The sequence below is a fragment of the Bombina bombina genome, chromosome 9, assembly GCF_027579735.1.
Source record: "Bombina bombina isolate aBomBom1 chromosome 9, aBomBom1.pri, whole genome shotgun sequence".
Lineage (NCBI taxonomy): Eukaryota > Metazoa > Chordata > Amphibia > Anura > Bombinatoridae > Bombina > Bombina bombina.
Window position 1 is genome coordinate 185,831,941 of NC_069507.1, and position 18,184 is coordinate 185,850,124.

Below are 18,184 nucleotides of genomic sequence, written 5' to 3' on the forward strand. Positions count from 1 at the left end.
TGGATAGAAGATAGAGGATGGAAGAAGACTAAAGATTTATTGTGAGTGCGCTTATACAGAAGTTTAATATGTAGATAGTTAGTGATAGTGCATAGCGATAATTCAAGGATAGTAAGTGAAATTCATATGATTTTTTTTAAATAATATAATTAATAATAGTAGCATATATAAAATTCAGCAGTGCATAAAAATTTGATATCCTGCAATACGGTAATTTCTACACTTCTTAAAACTAGTTTTAGTAATAACAACAGTTAAACTTCTAAATACCAGCAGGTTATAAAATGAGACGTCTCCCAAACATAATATTAACACATTAATTGTATAAAAACATAAAAAGCCTTGATTCTAGATAATATCTACAAGACAATTAATTCACGGAGCCCAAGTATGGGAACAGTCCTCAGGCCAGAGTAGAGGAAGGTAATACCACCTAAATTCATATGACTGCGCCCAAAAATGGTAAAAATGGTTACTGTTTTAACACTGGTTTTGTGTAAGGTGTATACTGCAGTTCTCCGTTCTGGAGTTTTCCGCTTACCGCGGAGTCACTCACCCCAGCACCACAGTGTTCCTGCCGCTTCTGATCAGTGTTGGCATATACCGTGGATTTCCAATCGTCATCCGGTCACGTGTTCTTTTGTGACGTTAACGATTACAGATGGTTGTGGGTTCCTGCTTTAAGCTATGGTTAGACACACCTCCACTTCTGATTGGTCACCTAGGCCAGACTTCCACTTTATAATGGTCACCTGGGCTAAACCTTTTTCTGGAGCTGCGATGTGTCTGCTCCTTTGCAAATCTTCACAAAGTTTGTTATAAATGCAGACTTCTGAGTTCCAGAAATGATACCTCTCTGTATTTCCTCTGCTCCTAGTGCATCCAGCCATGCAGGGACTGCAGAGTTAGATGAACAGTCTCAAATGGTCAAAAGAATAGCGATGATGCTTATTCAAAATAGCAAACGATACTCGGTATGAAGGCTTTAATGAATACTTCATAAATATTGCTGTCCTCTCCTTATCATTGACGCGTTTCACTCAGTACAAGGGCTTTATCAAGATGAGGGACAGCAGGTAAAATGTCTGTATTTAAGGACAATAGTGTCATCCTATTGGGTCAGATATTAAATTGGTAATTCTTTTCAGGTTTGTCCATGTTAGCTGGGCTTATTAAGCTGGTATTACCTATTGCTTAGGCTATCATTAAGAGTGGTTATAGGTATTGTTGAGGATGTATTTAAAACAATTACATCCATTCAATCATTGTGCTTTTTTAAGGTGGTATTCCTTTCTTCCTGTTATATTCAATGATACCAAAAAGGCATTATTCGAGAGTATATATATATATATATATATATATATATTTTATATATATATATAATATATATATATATATATATATATATATATATAGTTTAAATATGGACTAAAATTACTATAGGTTAGTGGAAGGGAAGCATATGGGGGAGGGATGCAATCTTTATCTATTAAATATAGATTAGACAAACTTCCTACTGTATTTGAATCAAAGAATAAATAGACATAGTTTTATGCTAAACATAAACATTCAAAACTGTATACAATAAAATTAGAACGTTGAATTCATATTGAGTTATATTTATCATGAGAGATTTATGTCTAAGGTATATATGTATCCCTGCACATACACACACGGCCACATATTCATGTGTTTGTAGGTCCGTATACGTATTCTTAAAAAAGGGGCCAGATCTAATTTGAATTTACATCCCTTAGGATGTAGGGTGTTAAAAGAGAAATTAATAGAGAGGAAAACTGAAAATGAATATAAATAAAAACAGAAAGTAATGATTGGGAGGTTAGAAAACTTTGAATAAAGATCTTTTAAGAACAAAATGGAAAAATATGGAAAGGGATATAAACAATGAGAAAGAAATAAAGGAAGAAGGGAGTAAGAATATAAGCAATAGACACACAAATATTCAATCCGTTAAGAACCTATCCCTAGAGATAGAGATTCATGGATGGTAGTCCGCCCAAAACACTCAGATAGGCATTATAACAACTATAACCACTATAATGATCACTATCATAGAGATACAATAAAAGATATGAAGAATACAACTATAACTATAACCCCGATATAAGAACTCAAAATAGGGATTACCAGAGACCATACTGGAGATTGAGAAATAGTTACTATAATAATAGTGGGAATAGATAATATAATGAGGGGAAACAGACATAATAGAAATTGGGATAACTCTAGAGAGACAAGGAGACACTGGCAGATCTCCTAGAAAAAAGGTTTGCACCTTTAAAGGACAGTCTAGTATAAATTAAACTTTCATTATTCAGATAGGATTTTTAATTTTAACCCCTAATGACTACAGCACTTTTCCATTTTTCTGTCTGTTTGGGACAAGGCTATTTTTACATTTCTGCGGTGTTTGTGTTTTCCTCTTACTCATTTACTGTACCACACAAATTATATACCGTTTTTCTCGCCATTGAAATGGACTTTCTAAAGATACCGTTATTTTCATCATTATCTTATAATTTACTATAAAAAAATTATAAAATATGAGGAAAAGGGGGGCGGAGCCGACTATCCAGAGAGCAGGACTGCTTTGATATAGCTCCTGATCTTACTTACTTTATAACTACTATTACCTCATAAACCATCATAAAATATATAATGCTTTTACCCCTGGAAGGACTAATAACAACTATTGACCTAAAGCATCCTTAGGAGTTTGAAATCCTAAAAAGGAAGATCTTTATCAAGAGGCAAACAACCCGTCATTACCCCTCATGGACTGGAGTTTCAGTAACGTAGATCTTATGGGACTATAGAACTGTCAGTAAGCTTTTATACTGTAAGCTACGATAACAGTGCTGCACATCCCTGCTCATAAAGATAATCCTTCTATAAGGCTACTAATCTGGAATAGATCCGTCTACTGCCAAGATGGTGACGATAATGCTCTGCTGAAACAACTAGAGAGGAAGATGGACTCACACTTTCTACAGCTCCATGCAGATCTTGTCGCAGTGCGGAGCTCTGTAGGAGAGGATCGCAATCCCGACACACACCTCTCACAGCATGTGAATCACCCGGTAACGATCTCTCTTCCCTTCCATCGCAAAACTCTGAGTTTGCAAACGACCACATCGTTCATCTATGACCGGTCATCAACCTACTCTCCTAGAAGGTGTTTCCCGGTCTGCACAGCAAATACACACCCTGAAAGTGACATTGGATGCCTGCTGCGGTGGTCGACGAGAGCCTTGTAGATCCACAGGACACAGCTGACACCATGACTCGCAGGGATTACGGAGACACCACTGCCATTCCTCAAGTGGCTGGAGATGGTTTCTTAGTGTTCAAGCTGAGTTTGCCTGCGACTAATGCCTTAGAAGATGATGGCTGTCTTTGAGAAAAGCATAGAAAGAAGTGGACATCTTAGATTAAGGGAGGCCCTTTTGTATAGCAGAGTCCTGCAGGCCTATCTTCCTTTTCAAGGTATTATTACATAAAGGGTCAGTGATGAACCCCATGCGATCGCAGAAGCTCAGCTCATTGAGCCCTTCTCGGCCTGCTATCTGCCGGAGTCGGTTAAAAGACTCAATTATCCATGCATTTCTGTTTACCATGCTTTCTATTAATTTCTAAGTTTAGAAGTATATAGTAGTTTTTATTCCCTATCAGAAATTTACCCTGTCAGTTTTCTTGTGTTATGGTTTAATATTTTGTACCTGAAGCCATTTATATGGTAGTCTTATATGCATGTTTATTTGTTGTCACATCACTCCATCTAGTACAGCTCACAGATTATAAGCACTCATTTCCTATTGTTAAGTAAGGTATGTCATCTGAAGATAATAAGATCCATTATGCCTTATTTGCCTTGTTGTCCAAGGGGGTAACAAAGTTGAGGGTTCCTTGACAATGACCAGCTTTTTAATACACTGTGGGGGCAGATGAATATTTTTGAAGGTTTAAGGACACATATACATTAATAGCAATTGAACACTCAAATAATATATATTTTTTGAAAAATTTAGGGAACATAGTGACTTGTGATTAGCAGTTGATTTGTTGCCATTGTTTATGTTTTATAGTCTATAGGAGTGCCTCCTCCCTAATTCTCACAATTGTAGTAAGCTTTTATTGCCAACATCTTTATAGGGAATTGGGAAACAAACTTTTTTAATAGCCAGGGACGTTTCTAGGGGCGGGCAGACCGGGCAGTGGCCCAGAGCGCATTGGGGAGCAGTGGGGAGCACTTTAAAAAATAATTTTTTTAATTGTTTTAAAGTGGCAGTGCTTGCTTGATAAACTACTGGTATAGCAAAGGTTAAAATACACAGATCACAAGCATATACATTTTTGAAAGGAAGCTGTTATGTTAATTGGCTGCATTGGATGTCAATCATACTAATGGAGCAACAAGATCACAAAGGGGGCATGCTAAGACCAGATAACTACTTAGAGCTAAAACTGACAGTAAAAAGGAATCACCCTGAGGAAAGTAGGAGACAATCTCACTGATCTCTGTCATTAAAGAGGTGATGCTTTATGCATATGACAAATTATTTGTGGTCTTTACATAATGATATGTACATATTTTTTCGTTTTACTGAGCTAATTTAAAAAGGTGCTTTATAAAAATTGGGTTTTCACATACTAAGGAACAGGTTTTCTGTTAAGGACGGTTGAATATAAAAAAAATCTTCTTGACATTATGCCTTTTTTGTGTATTTATTAACTAAGGCCTAGATTTGGAGTTCGGCGGTAGCCGTCAAAACCAGCGTTAGAGGCTCCTAACGCTGGTTTTAGGCTACCGCCGGTATTTGGAGTCCGTGATTAAAGGGTCTAACGCTCACTTTTCAGCCGCGACTTTTCCATACCGCAGATCCCCCTACGCCATTTGCGTATCCTATCTTTTCAATGGGATCTTTCTAACGCCGGTATTTAGAGTCATTTCTGAAGTGAGCGTTAGAGCTCTAACGACAAAATTCCAGCCGCCTGAAAATAGCAGGAGTTAAGAGCTTTCTGGCTAACGCCGGTTCATAAAGCTCTTAACTACTGTACCCTAAAGTACACTAACACCCATAAACTACCTATGTACCCCTAAACCGAGCTCCCCCCACATCGCCGCCACTCGATTTAAATTTTTAACCCCTAATCTGCCGACCGCCACCTACGTTATACTTATGTACCCCTAATCTGCTACCCCTAACACCGCCGACCCCTATATTATATTTATTAACCCCTAATCTGCCCCCCTCAACGTCGCCGACACCTGCCTACACTTATTAACCCCTAATCTGCCGAGCGGACCTGAGCGCTACTATAATAAAGTTATTAACCCCTAACCCGCCTCACTAACCCTATCATAAATATTATTAACCCCCTAATCTGCCCTCCCTAACATCGCCGACACCTAACTTCAATTATTAACCCCTAATCTGACGACCGGAGCTCACCGCTATTCTAATAAATTGATTAACCCCTAAAGCTAAGTCTAACCCTAACACTAACACCCCCCTAACTTAAATATAATTTTAATCTAACGAAATAAATTAACTCTTATTAAATAAATGATTCCTATTTAAAGCTAAATACTTACCTGTAAAATAAATCCTAATATAGCTACAATATAAATTATAATTATATTATAGCTATTTTAGGATTAATATTTATTTTACAGGCAACTTGGTATTTATTTTAACTAGGTACAATAGCTATTAAATAGTTAAGAACTATTTAATAGCTACCTAGTTAAAATAATAACAAATTTACCTGTAAAATAAATCCTAACCTAAGATATAATTAAACCTAACACTACCCTATCAATAAATTAATTAAATAAACTACCTACAATTACCTACAATTAACCTAACACTACACTATCAATAAATTAATTAAACACAATTGCTACAAATAAATACAATTAAATAAACTAGCTAAAGTACAAAAAATAAAAAAGAACTAAGTTACAAAAAATAATAAAATATTTACAAACATAAGAAAAATATTACAACAATTTTAAACTAATTACACCTACTCTAAGCCCCCTAATAAAATAACAAAGACCCCCAAAATAAAAAATTCCCTACCCTATTCTAAATTAAAAAAGTTACAAGCTCTTTTACCTTACCAGCCCTGAACAGGGCCCTTTGCGGGGCATGCCCCAAGGATTTCAGCTCTTTTGCCTGTAAAAAAAAAACATACCATACCCCCCCCCAACATTACAACCCACCACCCACATACCCCTAATCTAACCCAAACCCCCCTTAAATAAACCTAACACTAAGCCCCTGAAGATCTTCCTACCTTGTCTTCACCATACCAGGTTCACCGATCCGTCCTGGCTCCAACATCTTCATCCAACCCAAGCGGGGGTTGGCGATCCATCATCCGGTGCTGAAGAGGTCCAGAAGAGGCTCCAAAGTCTTCCTCCTATCCGGCAAGAAGAGGACATCCGGACCGGCAAACATCTTCTCCAAGCGGCATCTTCAATCTTCTTCCATCCGGTGCGGAGCGGGTCCATCTTGAAGCAGGCGACGCGGATCCATCCTCTTCTTCCGTTGTCTCCCGACGAATGACGGTTCCTTTAAGGGACGTCATCCAAGATGGCGTCCCTCGAATTCCGATTGGCTGATAGGATTCTATCAGCCAATCGGAATTAAGGTAGGAATTTTCTGATTGGCTGATGGAATCAGCCAATCAGAATCAAGTTCAATCCGATTGGCTGATCCAATCAGGCAATCAGATTGAGCTCGCATTCTATTGTCCTCTTCTTGCCGGATAGGAGGAAGACTTTGGAGCCTCTTCTGGACCTCTTCAGCACCGGATGATGGATCGCCAACCCCCGCTTGGGTTGGATGAAGATGTTGGAGCCAGGACGGATCGGTGAACCTGGTATGGTGAAGACAAGGTAGGAAGATCTTCAGGGGCTTAGTGTTAGGTTTATTTAAGGGGGGTTTGGGTTAGATTAGGGGTATGTGGGTGGTGGGTTGTAATGTTGGGGGGGGGTATGGTATGTTTTTTTTTACAGGCAAAAGAGCTGAAATCCTTGGGGCATGCCCCGCAAAGGGCCCTGTTCAGGGCTGGTAAGGTAAAAGAGCTTGTAACTTTTTTAATTTAGAATAGGGTAGGGAATTTTTTATTTTGGGTGTCTTTGTTATTTTATTAGGGGGCTTAGAGTAGGTGTAATTAGTTTAAAATTGTTGTAATATTTTTCTTATGTTTGTAAATATTTTTTTATTTTTTGTAACTTAGATCTTTTTTATTTTTTGTACTTTAGCTAGTTTATTTAATTGTATTTATTTGTAGCAATTGTGTTTAATTAATTTATTGATAGTGTAGTGTTAGGTTAATTGTAGGTAATTGTAGGTAGTTTATTTAATTAATTTATTGATAGGGTAGTGTTAGGTTTAATTATATCTTAGGTTAGGATTTATTTTACAGGTAAATTTGTTATTATTTTAACTAGGTAACTATTAAATAGTTCTTAACTATTTAATAGCTATTGTACCTGGTAAAAATAATTAAAAAGTTGCCTGTAAAATAAATATTAATCCTAAAATAGCTGTAATATAATTATAATTTATATTGTAGCTATATTAGGATTTATTTTACAGGTAAGTATTTAGCTTTAAATAGGAATAAGTTATTTAATAAGAGTTAATTTATTTCGTTAGATTAAAATTATATTTAATTTAGGGGGGGTGTTAGTGTTAGGGTTAGACTTAGCTTTAGGGGTTAATACATTTATTATAGTAGCGGTGAGGTCCGCTCGGCAGATTAGGGGTTAATAATTGAAGGTAGGTGTCGGCGATGTTAGGGAGGGCAGATTAGGGGTTAATACTATTTATGATAGGGTTAGTGAGGCGGATTAGGGGTTAATAACTTTATTATAGTAGCGCTCAGGTCCGCTCGGCAGATTAGGAGTTAATAAGTGTAGGCAGGTGTCGGCGACGTTGAGGGGGGCAGATTAGGGGTTAATAAATATAATATAGGGGTCGGCGATGTTAGGGCAGCAGATTAGGGGTACATAGGGATAACGTAGGTTGCGGCGGTTTACGGAGCGGCAGATTAGGGGTTAAAAAAAATATGCAGGTGTCAGCGATAGCGGGGGCGGCAGATTAGGGGTTAATAAGTGTAAGGTTAGGGGTGTTTAGACTCGGGGTACATGTTAGAGTGTTAGGTGCAGACGTAGGAAGTGTTTCCCCATAGGAAACAATGGGGCTGCGTTAGGAGCTGAACGCTGCTTTTTTGCAGGTGTTAGGTTTTTTTTTCAGCTCAAACAGCCCCATTGTTTCCTATGGGAGAATCGTGCACGAGCACGTTTTTGAGGCCGGCCGCGTCCGTAAGCAACTCTGGTATCGAGAGTTGCATTTGCGGTAAAAATGCTCTACGCTCCTTTTTTGGAGCCTAACGCAGCATTTGTTTAAACTCTCGATACCAGAGTTAAATTTATGGTGCGGCCAGAAAAAAGCCCGCGGAGCGTTAACAGCCCTTTTACCGCCGAACTCCAAATCTAGGCCTTATTGTTTACAAATGCTTAATAATGATGGGTGTGTGTATGTGTCATTTACTCCATAATAACAATGGCAAGTTTTCACAAACTCACATGTGAGTGCTTGTTTCTGCTATTACTTCCTGAGTGTGTGTGTGTGCCTAGCTATCCCTGCTTGTGTGTGTGTATCTGCCTATTACTGCCTGAGTGTGTGTGTATGCCTATCTATCCCTGCCTGTGTGTGCATGTCTCTCTCTATTACTGCCTGTGTGTGTGCATGTCTCTGTCTATTACTGCCTGTGTGTGCATGTCTCTGTCTATTACTTCCTGAGTGTGTGTGTGTGTATGCCTATCTATCCCTGCCTGTGTGTGCATGTCTCTCTCTATTACTGCCTGTGTGTGTGCATGTCTCTGTCTATTACTGCTTGTGTGTGCATGTCTCTGTCTATTACTGCCTGAGTGTGTGTGTGTGTGTGTGTGCATATGCCTATCTATCCCTGCCTGTTTGTGCATGTCTCTATCTATTACTTCCTGTGTGTGCATGTCTCTGTCTATTACTGCTGGTGTGTGCATGTATCTGTCTATTACTGCCTGTGTGTGCATGTCCCTGTCTATTACTGTCTGTGTGTGAATGTCTTTGTCTATTACTGTCTGTGTGTGCATGTCTCCGTCTATTACTGCCTGTGAGTGCACGTCTCTGTCTGTTACTGTCTGTGTTTGCATGTCTCTGTCTATTACTGCCTGTGTGTGCATGTCTCTGTCTATTACTGCCTGTGTGTGAATGTCTGTCTATTACTGTCTGTGTGTTAATGTCTGTCTATTACTGCCTGTGAGTGCTTGTCTCTGTCTATTACTGTCTGTGAGTGCATGTCTCTGTCTATTACTGTCTGTGTGTGCACGTCTCTGTCTAATACTTACTGTCTGTGTGTGCATATCTCTGTCTGTTACTGCCTGTGTGTGCATGTCTCTGTCTATTACTGCCTGTGAGTGCATGTCTCAGTCTATTACTGCCTGTGAGTGCATGTCTCTGTATATTACTGTCTGTGTGTGCATGTCTCTGTCTATTACTGCCTGTGTGTATAGTATATTTGAAAAATAAACAGCTATTACTGTTATTTATCAAATTATTTATGTGCAAAAATCTCATAGACTTTAATAGTGAATTTTGTAAAAAAAAAATTGTTATAACTTTTCTAAATAATAGACCCCTAAATATGTTACAAATACACCTAGTGACATATTGCAATCCTTTATAAAATCTTACCTGATGACTTTTTTGCAAAGTTCAATTTTAAAGTCTATTGAAAGTTTTGTACATACATTTTGAATACGAATTTAAAGGGATTGATATGCATTAAACAAATAAATATGCATAGCTATAAGAAAAGTATAAATATAATGGCAATTAGTAAAAGATATAAAGATATTTTTAGATAATATCAATATATTAGGAAAAAAAGGACATATTTAAAGGGATAGGAAAGTCAAAATTAAACTTTCATTATTCAGGCTACACCAAAAATTTTTAAGACAATTCTAATATTCTTGTTCTCTTGGTATCCATTGTTGAAAAGCATATGTTCATATCCTTAGCAGCAGCAATGCACTACTAGGAGCTTAAATACACACAGAGAGAAGCACACTCACAGGAACGAACAACTGGCTCAATACTATTGTTAGCCTGTTCTATGGCGATTTACCACCTGGGTGCAGCTTCTTTTAGCCCAGTAATGCTTTTCACAGAGAAGAACTTTCCTGTAGTATATCAGTCTGATCCCGCCTATTATGGTCAGTCCAGCGCCGAAATACCAGGCAATTCCTCTCTGAACAAGGAACACAGCAACCCCAGACGATCGTTTCGGCCTTCATTGGGCCTCGTCAGTGAGGTGTAGCCACTAACGAGGCCCACAATAGGCCAAAACGTACGTCTGGGGTTTTGCTGTTTCTCTCGTTCAGAGAGGGATTGCCTGGTATTTCGGGGCTGGACTGTACTGTGAAGTCAGGATCAGACTGATATGCTTCAGGAAAGTTCTTCTCTGTGAAAGGCCCATTTTGAGCAAAAAGAGGCTGCTTCTTGGGTGGTAACTAGCCATAGAGCAAGCTATTATGCTATTGTTCGTACCCAGGTTGAGCGCTTCTCTCTTTTTATTAATACTACTAGGAGCTAACTGGTGGTTGGCCGCAACACACATTTGTCTCTTGTCATTTGCTCACCAGGTGTGTTCAGCTAGGTCCCAGTAGTGCACTGCTGCTTTGGAGCTGACCTCTAAATGACAGAGTGACATGCAAGGTCTAGGAGGGGGACATTAGAATCTGTGAGGGGGGCGCATTTTGGAATTTTGCCCTGGGAGCCAGATTCTCTAGAAACGGCCCTGTTAATAGCAATGGCTATGGTGCAAACCTTGTGCTATATAAGAGATACATAGACGACATACTGATAGTATGGCGGGGGACAGAAAATACCATTAAATCAGATGTGTGAAAGTATGACTATTAACTCCAAGGGACTAAAATTCACATACAACCATAGTAAGGAACATATAGTCTTTCTTGATCTTGAAATTTTGGCTATATTATATATTATATTATAGAAAATCATATTGAGACAAAAAAACACTTCAAATAAAGTTGACTCAAACAATTATATCCATGCCAACAGCTGCTATCTCACAAGATGGAAGACTAATATATTCCTATAGGACTAACCTTGCGTATAAGAAAAAACTGTTCAAGGATTAATGACTTTGAAGAACAAGCCACAATACTGCTAAAAAGATATAAAGAAAGAGGCTATGAGTCAGGAAACCTTAATACTGCAGTAACGAGGGCTAGGAACACAGATAGAAAGGAACTCCTGCTGGAGGCGGGGCTCACAGGTGACTGCAGGTAGCTGCAGGTGTACCTGGAAAAAGCTCTGCGCCTCTACGTGAGGCCTATTCCATCACCAGCCCATGCTTTTTTTCCCTTGGCCGGTTGCAGGCTTGGGAGTTTGGATTTCGATCCTGCATAGGAAGTTTACTCATTCAGCTTATTGGTGCACGATAGCTGGTGCACGCCATTTCTGCTAAAGCCGACAGGTGTATTAGTACCCAGCCGATGGACACTCACTTAAAGTTTGCTGGCTCTTCCTGTCCCATCTAGCTCGGCTGTATTGATCTCTATTAGAACGCTATGGACTCCCTCTTTGAACTTGGGCAAAAACCCCTCACAGACAGCTGAACTGTTACATACAAGACGCACACCCTCCCTGCTTACCCGGGAACCTCCTCAGATACCGGCTCTGTGGTTATGAGCATAGAGCACACAGAACGCCGATACAATTCCTTGGCTTACCTGGTTGAGCGATGAAGGAATGCTGAGAGGACCCTGGCGGCAGTGCACGGGTTTCGCCGCTGTCTAGGTGTTGACGATCTGCACTGGGAAGCGGCATTTGTGGCCAAGTCTACCTGGTTGGGCTTTTGCTCCTCACGGCCGCAATCTGTTCCGCTGGCTGTTTTGAAGGTGCGGTAGGTGACACTGGGAAAAGAAAAACAAGCCATACCTTTTTAGCCCGCCTGGTCGGGCTAATATCCCAAGCAGCGGTCTCTCCTGTCTCCTGAAGATTTCGGAGGTGCGTGTGGTGCCGCTGCATGCCTGTGGAGGGCGTCTTTGGTCCTGATCTCAAGCAGCGGTCTCCCCTGTCTCCTGAGGATTTCGGAGGTACGTGTGGTGCCGCTGCATGCCTGTGGAGGGCGTCTTTGGTCCTGATCTCAAACCACACATGATCAAATGGAAGGCATATAGGGCGGCTTGATTCCACTATCTATTGGTCCTGCTGGGCCGCCGGACTTCTTTCCCGTGGATTGGTTTCAGCTTACAGCTCAGACGCCCGTTTGAAGATCTTTGCTTGCAGACGGGTAAAGCATTGAGCACAGGAGCAACGCTGAATTTCACGGTTATCGCCCAGCAGGTACTGTACTCCGGAGTGTCTGGGCAGAGCTAGCTGGGAGCAACAGACTAGTAGAGGGAATTGAAAGTCCTGTAAGCTGCGGGTGTCCATAGTCAGTTATATTAGGTTGTGCACGTAGCATAGAGCTCCCGCAGGAACAGGGCACCTGTAGCTTTGAACTGCCAGTATCGTTTATTATAATCTGATTGAAGGAAGTATATGACCGTTGCTACCTGCCCTGCTGTGTTATGGGACGTTCTGTGCCAGTCCTACAGTCGGTTGTGCTATCTTAATTGACTCTCTTCACACAATGGGTCTGGCATAAAGACTGGGGGCAAAAAGAACTTTATAATCTCTGAGTTTTTTTAGACATATATATCTATCTTACCCTTGTTACAGTTCTGCCAAATTAAGATAGCAGCTTGCTGCTTGAGGGTTATACTCTAACTGTGTAGTTGCATTATTAGATATTTCTGTATTGTATTTGTGTTTTTTTGCGTTTTTTTTTTTTTTTTTTTTGTTTCCTCTTTCTCCTTAAGGTAATTTAAGGGGATTTAAGGTAATTTAACACTGGGCTCTTCTGAAGGTATAGTTAGTGTAGGGAGGTAAACATAGACCTGGTACAGCCAAATCCTTTTAAGTCCTGCTGCTGTGCCTGACTGGGTCTTACTCTAAGCTGAATTAAACTTTGTAGGGAGAAAAAAAGAGGAAAAACTTTACCGCATACAGGTCCCTATAGAAGTGTGTAATCCCCTCTGAGTATATTATGGTGGGGAGTTTTACAGCTATAAGAGTTTTCCTAGATAATCTGTGTGTCCATATAATGATCATTGGTTTTTCTTTTTCTTGCTAGATAATTCCACTATACTAATAACCTTTGATCTATTGATAGAGAGCCATAGCCTTAATACACAATTATCCCACTCAGCAATCAATACATGAATATATCTGTACTATTTGTGATGCATGTTATGTTTGGGTTTTTCCTTAGCATAATTTAAAGATTAGGGGCATACAACTTAAATGTTCACTTTATAATATATATGGTATCTCGCCCCTGAAATTAGGCAATTTTTTTTTGACACCTGAAGTTAAAGCACTATAGCTTTTTAGAGTTAGTAGCATTACACCCTGTTTGCTACAAACGATAGCACTTGAAGTTTTCCAGAGCACTATAGCACCTTAGACCAGGTAGAGTTACACGCCTGGCTTTATACAAAAAATTTGCACTTAAAAATTGGGTTTTTTTTAGTTTCCCCTTTTTTTTTTTTTTTTTTTTTCCCGTTTATGATCTAGGCACCATTAACTCACATATTTTATTAAGATTAAAATATTAACTGATCTGTAAAGTCTTCTCCCAAACAAGCAGTATTAAATTCAAGGACATTGTGGTTATTTACCACACATACATATGGTGACTAGTAAAGAGATATATACATAAACCACCGTTGGCCGCATTTCTTTACTGGACTAGTATATAATTAGAAAACACTTAAATAGTCTCAAAGGGCAGAGCCACAAAACTTATCATTACATCTTAATTAACTTTGGTGCGGAATTAGAGATTGTCATAGCTTGCGCTGAGTCAAATATTACACTCAGGAAACTAGAATCGCCCTTGACTGATTCCTCACATTTGCATAAGCTATATAGTGTGTGGAGGGAGTAAGTTTAAATAAGCATACATCCTGTTCATGGACAAATATACGTATCAAAAGAGTTCTCCTTCCAATATGCCTCCTAAAGCTAAGGAAAAAAAGGGGAGCGGTAGGAACCTGGACTCCAGTATTGCTTCCCCCCTAGACAAAAGTATCTCCATCCCGCCTCCTATTAACCTAACAGAATTTGCAACTGAAGTGGCAAAAATCCTGACACCACAATTTGACATGATTAAACAGGAGATCAGAAACGAGATATCTGGTCTCACCTTAGAGGTTAGACAGTTTTCATCAAGACTAGACGAAATGGAGACTAGAATCTCGGATCTGGAAGATAGACTCAATGTAGTGGATCCAATTCTGGATAATCACAATAAGATTATTGCTTCCATGCAAGCCAAGATCGAGGATCTTGAGGATCGCTCGAGACGTAATAATCTTAAAGTGATTGGTCTACCTGAATCTCCAGAGTATCAAGATTTAATGAATTTTGTCACTTCCACACTTCCACAAGCCTTGCAGATTCCAGTTCCTGCCGCTCCCTTTCAGATTGAAAGGGCTCATAGGATAGGCCAACGACGGGATCATAATGAGGCTGCAAGACCCAGGCCAGTAATCTTCAAATTTATGAACTTTCAAGATAAACTACTATATCTCAAACATTACAGGAAATGTGGTTCTCTCTCTCTAGGCCCTCATAAACTACTTATGTTTCAAGATTTCTCTTCAGAGACACTAACTAAGAGAGGAGATATGTCTTTTTTCTATGGGAGACTGCAGAGAGACAACTATAATATAAGGTTGATATACCCGGCAAAGCTAATAGTTTTGAAAGATGGTGCCACACACACACTTAATAATGTTATGGAGGCGGAGAACTTCTGCAGGGAAGCCGGGGTACCATGAAGAGCTATATAGCTCTAGTAGATAGATGTTCAAGCGATTAAAATAGAATATAGGTCTTAAGAGATATGCACCTGTTAAATATGCAGTTGCATCTCCCGATTGGCTTTGTAGTAGGGATGGTAACAGTGGGTAGGCTGGGAGGGGGGGGTGTTAGGTTTGTGGGGTTCCTGTTTCTTTTTTTTTTTTTTTTTTTTTTTTTCTGTGTGCCTGTTCTTCTTTTTCTCTCCTCCCTTTACTCCTCTCCTCTTCCCCCCTTCCTTTAGATACCTCACTCTTCGAGATGGGGTATTGCTATTCCCCATAGAAATTATATTATTTCGAATCACCTTCTCCCGCTTGCTAGGGATTTAGATGAGTAGTGCTATTAACCTTAACTTACTATCCTGGAATATAGGCGGTATTAATTCACCTATTAAAAGAAAAGCTATAATAAAATATTTGGGGAAATTTAATCCAGACATAGTTTTTCTTCAAGAACTACATCTAAATGCCATTGAAATACCCAAACTTAAAGCTAAGTGGGTGGGGGAAGTGGTGGCAGCCCCATTTACCTCAAGGAAGCGGGGGGTAGCAATTCTATTAAATCGGAATTTAGAATATCAAATAATCAATATTGAATCTGACCCCGAGGGCAGATTTTTAATAATGGAAGTGGAAGTCAGGAATATTAGATATATACTTTGTAATATATATGGACCCAATCAAATCGACCACAAATTCTGGGCAGCTCTCACCGTGAAACTACACAGATTCATAGGGTTAAATTTAATCATTGCGGGAGATTTTAACCTACTAGCTGATCCCATCCTCGATAATTCTAAGAAAAGGATATTAGATAGTAGAGGCAGGAAAGTGAGGATTTTTCAGAAATTGTGTTCCCATCTAGGCGTGGTTGATTTGTGGCGGGTACAAAACAAGGATGTCCGCGCCTATACATGTGTCTCCCAGGCCCAATGTTCCTTTTCTCGGCTTGACTACTTTCTAGTCTCCGAGGCACTATTGGTCCGAAATTGGGTTACAAGAATCGACGACATAGTCATTTCAGACCATGCGGTTATAGCGCTGAAATTAGTTTCGGGTCAAAAACATCTCGGCAAGAATTATATTCATTTTCCCAGATATCTGTCCAATAATGTCAAGTTTCAGAACCATCTACGTTTAAAATGGGCAGAATACTGTAATCACAATGGGGACTATATAGACAAAATCGAGACATTCTGGGAGGCCTCTAAGGCCGTCTTGCGTGGTGAGATTAAATCCTTCTCACGCTATTGGACAAAAAGCTGCAGCTTAGTGTCCAGGCAGTTAGCCAATCGTGTTAAGAACTCATACCGAGCGTATATTCATAGACATACTAGAGAACACTGGGAAGCATACATCTCAGCTAAGGCACTGCGAGATACCCACATGAAACAGATTAATGCCCAGGAAGAACTTAGATTGAAAGCAAAATATGGGGGTTTTACAGGCAGATCGGCCAAGTTCCTAGCTAGATTGGTTAAAGCCTCGCCCAGACATGTAATAGCTTCTATTAAGCAAGGAAATAGGAGATACACGAACCATGCTGACATAGAAAAGGTATTTTTTGAGTTTTTTAAGGATCTATATAGGCAAGAGTCAATTAAACCTGAAAAAAAAGAAACTTTCTGGAGTAAGATTAAAGTACCACGTTTATCTATGGAGGCCAGAGATGCCATTAATGCGCCTATTACCGGGGAGGAGATATTGTGGGCAATTAAGAATGCGAAATCCAATAAAGCTGCCGGACCAGATGCGCTCCCTATTGAATACTATAGAATTCTACAAATCGAGATAATGCCTATACTAATTAGACTATTTAATTTCTATTTTTCTGACAATACGAAATGTTCGGCATCTTTTACAGCAGCAAATATCTAATTGATTCCGAAAAAGGGCAAGGATCCCGAGCTGCCAAGCTCTTTCAGGCCTATCTCGGTCTTAAACACCGATTATAAGCTGCTTGCAGCAATTGTTTCGGCACGTTTGAAACCCCATATGGGTGACTTAGTTCATGAGAATCAATCGGGTTTCATGCCCGGCCGTAACCCCGTAAGGAATATGAGGAAATTATTAATCCTGATTGAGTTTTACTGGAACAAACATAAGGCTACGGTACTCCATGAGAATATAGATAAGGCCATTTTAACGGTCGATGCGGAGAAGGCCTTTGATAGGGTAAATTGGGATCATTTATTCTCCACGCTAGATCAATTCGGCTTTACGGGTTCATTTAACAACTATATACGCTTAATTTATAGCGCACCCTCTTCCGCGGTGATTATTAATAATGTATCTACCCAAAGTTTTGACCTATTTAGAGGGACTAGACAGGGCTGCCCACTTTCCCCCTTCCTGTTCAACCTTAGTGTTGAACCATTGGCAATTAGATTACGGCAAGAACTGGATGGGATCTCCCTTGCAGGGGAGAAGCTGGTCCTTTTACTCTACGCGGACGACCTCCTAGTATTTCTGTCTAACCTTGAGGTCTCCCTGCCCATCTTACAGACTATCACTCAAAAATTTGGAGAAATCTCCGGATTTAAGATCAATATGTCTAAATCAGAATTAATGTGGCTATATAAGAAACCTGCACTGGATATTACCCACCCTTTTCAAGAAGTCTCCCAGATTACATATCTTGGACTAAGACTATCCAGTAACTCGGAGGACTGGTATAGGTTAAATCATAGATCTGTCATAGAGGCTTGTAAGAAAAAGCTGGAGGAATGGACCATGCTTCCAATATCCTTATCTGCTAGAGTGACCCTAATTAAATCAGTTATCTTTCCAAAACTTCTATACATTCTGCAGAATATCCCTTGGTTTTTGCACAAGAAAGATATCACTATATATAATAAGGCCTGCTCCAAGTTCTTGTGGAATGGCAAGAGACCTCGGATCGCCTCGCACAGGCTAATGAATTCTAAGGTATCAGCCGGTTTGGCGCTTCCCAACATTCAAATATATAACTTGGTCATCATAGCTAGATTTGCATTGGATTGGTTAACGGGGAAGGGACAAATTACCTCGTTTACCTGGGAATCCAAGATTGTGGCCCCCTTCCAGCTGAAGGCTCTATTACACTGTCCATTTACCTCAATTCCATCTAATTTATTCTACCTAGGTACTTTTAAGAATATCATCGGGGCCTGGCAAAAA